Below are 8,666 nucleotides of genomic sequence, written 5' to 3' on the forward strand. Positions count from 1 at the left end.
AATTCACTCTGCCTTGTTTATGTTTGATCCCTCTGCAAGCACAACCAATTTGTAGGGCTATTGCCAGAGGTGGCATCTGTTTTATCTCTGCATCATCCGAAGTGCAGTCGTAAGTTTTATTATATGCCCACCAACTTACTTTGTCTGCCCTCGTTCTGCTACTGGTGGCAGTGTTCGTTATTGCTGGATCTATTTCATTCTCGGCGCCTTCCCACTTAATACACCAAGGGGTGTTTGCCATATATTGGAATCTTTGAAGAATACTCACAGGCCACACACTGTCCCAAGGCTCTATCTGATCTTTCCGATCCTTGGTCTCACACTTCCATACCAAAGTGGTTTCTGTAACATTTTCTATAATCTTTTTATTGTGTGGTAAATAGCATTGCCATTGTGTGATGCCTCCTGATTCTCCCATAGGGGTTCCTAGTATGCCATCACTTAGAATAGTGTCTTTCTGGCTCATGGGTTTCATCCAGGTTCCTATGGTCTCCCAAGTTTCCCTGACTACTTGCCTCGACTCGGGTACCTGTTTGCATGCAATTGTTTTGTTCTTTTGCATTTCAGGTAGTTTTGATGTTATGATTCCCCAATTTACTGGGTCTCCTGCTGCCTTTGGTATTGGCAGACAGGCAGTTGTTCTACTGGTGTTTTGCATTTTGGAAAAGTCTTTGACTAATCCAATCATTACATTCTCAGCCCGAACTGCATTAGAAACCTTTATCATCTGTGTTTCTGTTTGTACCTCTCTCTTCATTCTAGAATGAAGAGTCGTTAGTTGATCATTTTGCATTCCACATCCCAAAGACATTAATGACCATAACGTTGGCACAATTACTGATAGCATTCTTAAAGCAATTAAACACATCTTATCTGCAGCCTTGTTAGTTCCACAGTTTACACAGTCCGTGATACAGGATAGATTTTCCTCAGTCGGGTATAGTGAATCCAGGGGTCCACGCCGGCTACTTTCACTGCTGTAAAGGTGGTCAGCAGTACCCAATGGAGTCCACTCCACTTTTCTTTCAGCAGTTCTTTGTTCCAGTTTTTAATGTACACCTTGTCTCCTGGATGCATGGTATGGACTGGATTCTTGAGAGTCAGCGGTCTGTTTTACACTAGGATGCTCCAGAGCTGAGCTAGAGTTTTCCTGAGAGACAGAACATAATTATACACTTCCTGCTTTCCTGTGACGTGTACATTAGGGTTAGGCTCAGGAGATTCATATGGTTTCCCATACAATATCTCATAAGGACTGACTGACATCCCACTCCTAGGCTTTATCCGAATCCTCAACAGTGCTATTGGCAAAGCCTGGGGCCACTGCAATTTGGCTTCTTGGCATATTTTGCTGATTTGCCTTTTTAGTGTCTGATTCATCCCCTCTACTTGTCCACTTGACTGGGGTCTCCACGGTGTGTGGAGGTCCCAAGTTATCCCCAGCAATCTACTTACCTCTCTTACTACTGTAGCTATGAAATGGGGCCTCCTATCTGATGATACCCCTAGGGGTACCCTGTACCTGTGAATAATCTCTTGTAGTAACCACTTAACTGCTTCCTTTGCTTGCTTTGTGCAACAGGGAAGGGCTTCTGGCCATCCAGAAAATGTGTCAACTCTCACTAACAGGTATTTGTATCCTCGAGTTCTTGGTAGTTCTACAAAATCTACCTGCCAATAGTCTCCTGGCTCTATTCCTATCTGAATTCTTCCTAGCTGTGCCTGTCGTCTAGACACTGGGTTATTTTTCAAGTACATATCACTTTTTGACATTACTGATTTTGCCATTGTTAACATCCATACCGAAATTAAACACTGCTTTGGCAATTTTACCAATGCCTCTGGCACCCCAATGACATTCCTTATGTTTGGTTTGTAGAACTTCTCTCATTATCAAGGGGGGTACCACTAATTGTCCTTGTGCAGTCACATACCATCCCTCTGAATTCTTTTGTGCATTTAGCAAACGGGCCAGTCTCTCATCTTCTACTGAATGTTTTGGTTTTGGAGGTAAATTGAAATGGGATACATTAAGCTTTAAAGGTATCAATGCCATTGTTGTTTGCACTTTTCGGGCAACCTGTCGGGCTTTCCAGTCTGCTTTTCGATTTCCCTCACAGATTTTGGGATTTCCTGATTGGTGTGCTTTACAGTGTATAATTGCCACTTGTTCAGGTTTTTGTACTGCTTTTAGCAATTGCAGGACTGCATCTTGATGTTTCATGTGCGTACCTTGAGAAGACAGTAATCCCCTTTCTTTCCACAGTGCTCTGTGTACATGCACCACTCCAAAAGCATATTTTGAGTCAGTCCATATATTTACCCTTTTCCCTTCACTTAATTCTAGTGCCCTGGTTAAGGCAACTAGTTCGGCCTTCTGGGCAGATGTATTTGGTGGTAATGCCTTTGCCTTCACTACTGTACTGACTGTTGTTACCGCATATCCAGCATATCTGGTTCCATTTTCCACGAAGCTGCTCCCATCTGTAAACAGCTCCCACTCTGGCTGCTCTAGTGGAATGTATTTCAGGTCTTCTCTTGCTGAATAGGTGTACTCTATTACCTCTACACAGTCATGCTCTAATGGGCCTTCTTCAGTTATGGTACCTAGGAACAAAGCTGGATTCAAAAGGTTAGTTGTTTTTAATGTGAAATCATCCTGCTCAGTCAGGACTAACTGGAATTTCATCATCCTGCTTGGGAATAGCCAATGGCCCCCCTTCTGCTCTAAGACAGTGGTTACCATGTGTGGTACCTAGACATCTATGTGCCTTCCCATAGTAAGCTTCCTGGCTTCTTGTATCAGGATCACAGTAGCTGCGACTGCCCGCAGACATGGGGGCCACCGGGCACTTATGTTGTCAAGTTGTTTGGAAAAGTAGCCCACCGGCCTTTTCCAGCTTCCCAGACATTGGGTCAGGACTCCTAGTGCTAGGTGCAGCCTTTCATGTACAAACAGCTGAAAATCTTTAGACAGATCAGGTAACCCTAATGCTGGAGAAGTTGTCAGTGCTTCCTTTAATTTTAGGAAGGCTTCTATCTGTGTCTTGCCCCAGGTGAATGGCTGAGTCTTCTGAGCTTCATACAGGGGTTTCGCAATCAGTCCATAATCCATGATCCACAGGTGACACCATCCTGCCATCCCGAGGAAGACTCGCAGCTTTCTGGGGCTCTGGAATAGCACAAATAGCTTGGATACGGTTAGTACCTAGTTTTCGTTGCCCTTGTGAAATTACACATCCCAGGTGAATCACGATCTGTTGGGCAATTTGTGCCTTTCCTCTGGATACTTTATAACCTCCCAATTCCCAGTGAATTGAAAATCTCAATGGTTACTTTTATACAGGTTGCTTTTTCTTCTGTAGCTATTAGTATGTCATCAACATACTGCAACAATAAGTATTGGTCTCTTGGTACTTGCCCATTTTCCATCCAAATCTCCAGCTCCTTTGCCAGTTGGTTTCCGAATAGGGTCGGACTGTTCTTGTACCTCGTGGAAGTCGTGTCCAGGTGAGCTGGGTCTTTCTTCCGTTCCCTGGATTTTCCCACTCAAAGGCAATCATTTTCCTACTTTCTTTGTCAAGGGGGATGCAGAAAAAGGCATCTTTTAAATCAATTACAGTAAACCACTTATTTATTTTCTTTAAGGATGTTAGCAATGTGTAGGCATTTGTTACCACTGGATAAATGTCCTTTGTTATTTTATTTATTGCTCTCAAATCCTGCACTAATCTATATTCACCATTTGACTTCTTTACTGGAAATATTGGTGTATTAAATTCTGATTCACATTCTTCTAAAATCCAGTATTTCAAGAATTTCTCAATAATCTTTACTATTCCTTGCAGTGCTTCTGGTTTTATGGGATACTGTTTGACTTGTACAGCCTTCGCCCCTCCTTTTAACTCTTCATGCACTGGTTGTGCCAATTTAGATTTTCCGGGTATATCCGTTTCCCATACAGAGGCAATCACTTCATCTTCTACCTCCCTAGGGATAGAGGGAACAGGTTTTTCTTTGATCATTAAAATCTGTCCCGTCTTTGATTCAGGTATTTTCATTATAAACTCTCCATTTTCAAAGGTTATTACCGCATCAAGTTTCACTAGCAAATCTCTCTCTAAAAGCGGAATTGGACACTCAGGTACATTTAAGAATTCATGCATTAAAACCTTGTTCCTAAAGCACAAATCTAGGGGTTGCAAGAATGGCCGTTTTTCCTCTTTCACTGTAGCCCCAACTCTTGTTTCCTTGTCCCCAATTTGTCCTTGCAAATCATTTAACACAGAGTAAGTAGCTCCTGTATCTATTAGAAATCTGACCTCCTTATGCCCTAACTGTATATTTATAAAAGGCTCCTGAATTAGTTTTACCGGTTCTATGTCTAGTCAGTTGGCATACTCCCCCAAAACCATCTCCTTGGTAACCTGCTGGGACTGATTACTCTGGTGAAACTGGTTGTTCAAGTCTGGACAATTTCGCTTCCAATGCCCCTCCCGCTTGCAATATGCACATTTATTTAGGCTTAACCCTTGCGTAACTGGTATCCTACATCGGCTATTGCTATTACGTCCCCTGAAATTTAGGTTCCCTTTTCCTTGTATTGCTGCCAAAAGATTCTGCTGCTGCCTTTTACTATCTTCCTTTTCGCAATTGTTATATACCTTCCAGGCTACCTCAAGTAGTTTATCCAAATTCCTTAACTCCTCTCCTTCTAATTTTGCAATTTTTTTCGAATGTTGTCTTGTGACTGACCCAAGAATATGAGAGCGAGCTGAACCTTTGCTTGTTCTGTGTCCATTTGGAGATCTGTATATTTTCTTGCTACCTCCTTAAGCCTTTCCAAAAATGCAGTGGGAAATTCTTTCTTTTCCTGCCCAACTTTATATAGTTTAGAACAATTTATAGTTTTGGGCACAGCATTCTGAACTCCTATTTGGATCCACTCCTGATATTTCTGCAGTTTCCTCATACCCCAAGGTAAATTAGGGTCCCATTTTGGGTCCTCAATTGGGAAATTTTGGTCTAAATTCCCTGTTAGAAGCCTGTTTCTGATATCCTCTCTTGCCCTTTCTTTGGCTGCCTTAAGTACCATGTCTTTCTCAGTAGAACCCACCAAAGTATCTAATATTACTTGTATGTCATCCCAGTCAGGATTCTGCAGTTTTATAACCATTTTTTCTATTTGTGCCATTTTATCAGGATTTTCTCTACAAGTTCCGGCTGATTGTTTCCAAATAACTAAATCTGCGGGGAGAAAAGGCACTTTTACAAATACTGGCCCTTCCACTCCTACACCTTGTCGCAAGGCGGCAATCACAGTCCATTTTGGTCTGCCTATATCTTTTCTATTCACAACTGGGGCAAGCTTTGACTGACTTCGAGTTCTGTGGGCTATTGGAGTCGCTGAGTCATTACTGTTGCTATCTTTTTCACTTGCATTCCTCCCCTTTCTTTCTATGACAGGTTTTGCTGATCTTCCGAGGAAGAGGAATCAGGTGACAATGGGAGAGGAGGATAAAGAGGGAAAGGTGTACTAGACGAGACAGGTTCAGGACTAGTAGAGGCAGGCAGTGGGATAGGGACAGATGAAGCAGGTGGGATAGGGTTAGGTTCTCTTGGTCTTATTGGAGCTACCTGTAAATCAATATCTGTATAATTTTCCTTACACAGGCTTTCTTTCAACGCCAAGTGTTCTAGACAATGTTTCTCACAAACCCCACACTTATCACTTGCAGATGTTTTCATCACCATTAATCCACATTCATCTTGCCATTCTGGCTTTCTCTGTAAATAGAAAAACAAATCAACATACGGAACCTCATCCCATTTTCCTTCTTGTTTACAAAACAGCATTAACTGCGAAACAGTGTTATATTGCAGAGTCCCATATTTTGGCCATTTTTCGCCATTCTCCAAGACATATTCTAGCCACCATGTATTACAATAATCAATCAACTTAGCTTTACATAATTCTTCTCCAAAATTACTCTGTTTCCAATGTGCTAATAAGCATCCCCAAAGGAGAAGTTTGCGGAATAGAGGCATTGCTGCCCAAAATCCCTTTAAGTTTCTCCATTTCAAATACACCACAAATTGCCAAACCCGCAGCGCTTTTGTGACTGACTTATGGACGGCGCCTAGATGATACCACAGGAATTCCTTCAGCCCAACCAAGCGTAACTTTTGCTGCATCTTATTGTCAGGAACCCAAACCAAAATAGAAAGCACCTTACCTTTCTCCCGGGGATGCTGTGAGCGGCAGAAGCGGTCGTGGCCGATTGAGCTCCCTGAGAAATCCCTCGGCGCCGGCTGGAGCGTGGTCGAGTCATGAAACTCACTTCAGCAGCACACAGGGTCCCATCCAGGGTAGCCAAACTGCTAGCATTCAGAAACACATAATCGCATAAGCGATTATATGCAGGTGCTTTTATTCAGAGCTCTGGGAATCGGGGTATTACAACTCAAATCTGATTCCGACCATACAGTCGAGATGAACATATTTTTATATTCTGTCGTTATTTAACTTTCATGCTAATTATTAAACTTATATTGTTCTATTGTATACATAGATTTCAGCTAAGCATAGCCCCCCTTAAATTTCCAACATAGTTCTCACTATTCTTCTTATGATTATAAAATTAATTAATTAATTACTATTTAATTACTAAACAATCATCACATTTAACAATTATATAATTTATCATACTGCTTACATCGGTGCAGTTGATCTGGGACCACACAAAGCTTAACACTTTTAGATTCTATCTTTAACTTTTTCCAGGGCTCCACTATCACCCTGACCGCCAGGAGGGCCAAACATGTCCTGGGGCGCATCAGGCAAAACATCCCTAGCCAGTCAAGGGATGTGATTGTCCCATTCTGCTCTGCACTGGAGCGGTGTCACCTTGAATATTGTGTGCAGTTTTGGTTGCCGCAATATAAGGAAGATATTAAACTATTAGAGATCATCCAATGGAGGGCTGCAAAGATGGTGAAGGGCCTTGAGGGGAAGCCATATGAAGAGTGGCAGACATCACTTGGTCTGTTCAGCCTGGAGAAGAGGAGACTAAGGGGTCACGTCATTGCAGTCTACACCTTCTTTGTAAGGGGAAGAGGAGGGGCAGGCACTGATCTCTTCTCTGTGCTAAGCAGTGACAGGACCTGAGGGAATGGCCTGAAGTTGTGTCAGGGGAGGTTTAGCTTAGATATTAGAAAAAGTTCTTCCCCCAGATGGTGGTTGGGCACTGAAACAGTCTCCCTAGGGCAGTGGTCACAGCACCGAGCCTGACAGAGTTCAAGAGGCATTTGGACAATGCTCTCAGGCACATGGTATGATGTTGCAGTACAGATGGACGGGACACATGTTTCTTTATTCACCATAGCCAATCTTTATTCTTCACAGCTCATATTTATATGGTTTTCTGAAGGCATTGAGTTTAATTCTAGTTGGTTAGTAACTTATTGCAACTCAGTTCATTGCTTAGTAATGGCTAGTGTACCTGTTGTCCTGGTTCAGAGCAAATTTGGGAGAGAATCCCCGAAGGGGGTCCGGTAGGAAAACAGATTCAATTGGCCCCTCCCCGCAACCGGTCTGGGAGAAACTACCTCCTTGGAGAAAAGTGGAAAAAAACTGTTTAATAAACACTAAAACCTAAACAATATTAAACAATAAAACCCCTTGCCACTCCAAAAGAGATGACAAACTGAGAAAACCCGGTTCCCGGGTTGCAGCTCAGCTCACTCAGTCTCTGATCAGTCCCTCTGGTGCTGGAAATGTCGCAGGCCAGGCCCGGCCCGGTGGGCCACAGGTGCGAGCTGCCGGTGCTCCCCTGGGTGTTCAGTCCAGAGCAGGTTTCAAGAGGTCCAAAGAAAAGGGAAAAACACACAGTCCAGGGAACTTCTTTGCCTCAGCTAGCTAAACTAACTAAAAGCAAAGGAGAGCTCTGTCTCGCTGTCTGTCTATCCGCAGACAACACAGTCAGGAGCAGGAATGTGTAGGAGTGAGTGCAGTCTCTGAAAAAAAAAAATGTGCCCTTCTTCTCCCCCCCCTTCACTCTCTGGAACACATCCTAAAGGTGCAAAACTTACTATTCAGCATAAACAGAACAAGATGATTGGGGATAAAAGCATCATATAGTCAACCCAGGACAGCTGTCCATGAAAAACTTTCCTCTCTAAGAATGTTTACATTTTTGCCTCCTGGGTAGAAGATGTTTTGCATGGGTAGAATCTTTCTCTTCACAGGTGCAAATTGGTTCCCACAGGAATAGATTGATATGCAAGCTGATTCTCACTGTTACAATTCCTTTCTCACAGGAACTTATCAGGCTAGCTGTTAGCTGTACACAAACGAAGCAGCAGGCCGGAGTCATGGTTTTACAAGCCCTTTCTTTTGTAAGATTTTACCCATATGCAAAACTGTGGCTCTTGAGGATGGTCCTACACAAAGCCAGGAGTTGGACTCAATCCTGGTGAGTCCCTTCAAACTCAGCTGATTCTGTGATTCTCTGATTCTGGGTGTACAGGCATCTAGTCAGTGGGCAGAATTGGTCGCAACATCCTTTGCCATCTTGGAAGGGCAGACACATTACTTATACACTGACAGTGTATACAAAAGTCTCACAATGTGGTTACCCCGCTGGGTCCAGGAAGATTGGCATGTA

Source organism: Zonotrichia albicollis, chromosome W, assembly GCF_047830755.1.
Source record: "Zonotrichia albicollis isolate bZonAlb1 chromosome W, bZonAlb1.hap1, whole genome shotgun sequence".
Classification (NCBI taxonomy): Eukaryota; Metazoa; Chordata; class Aves; order Passeriformes; family Passerellidae; genus Zonotrichia; species Zonotrichia albicollis.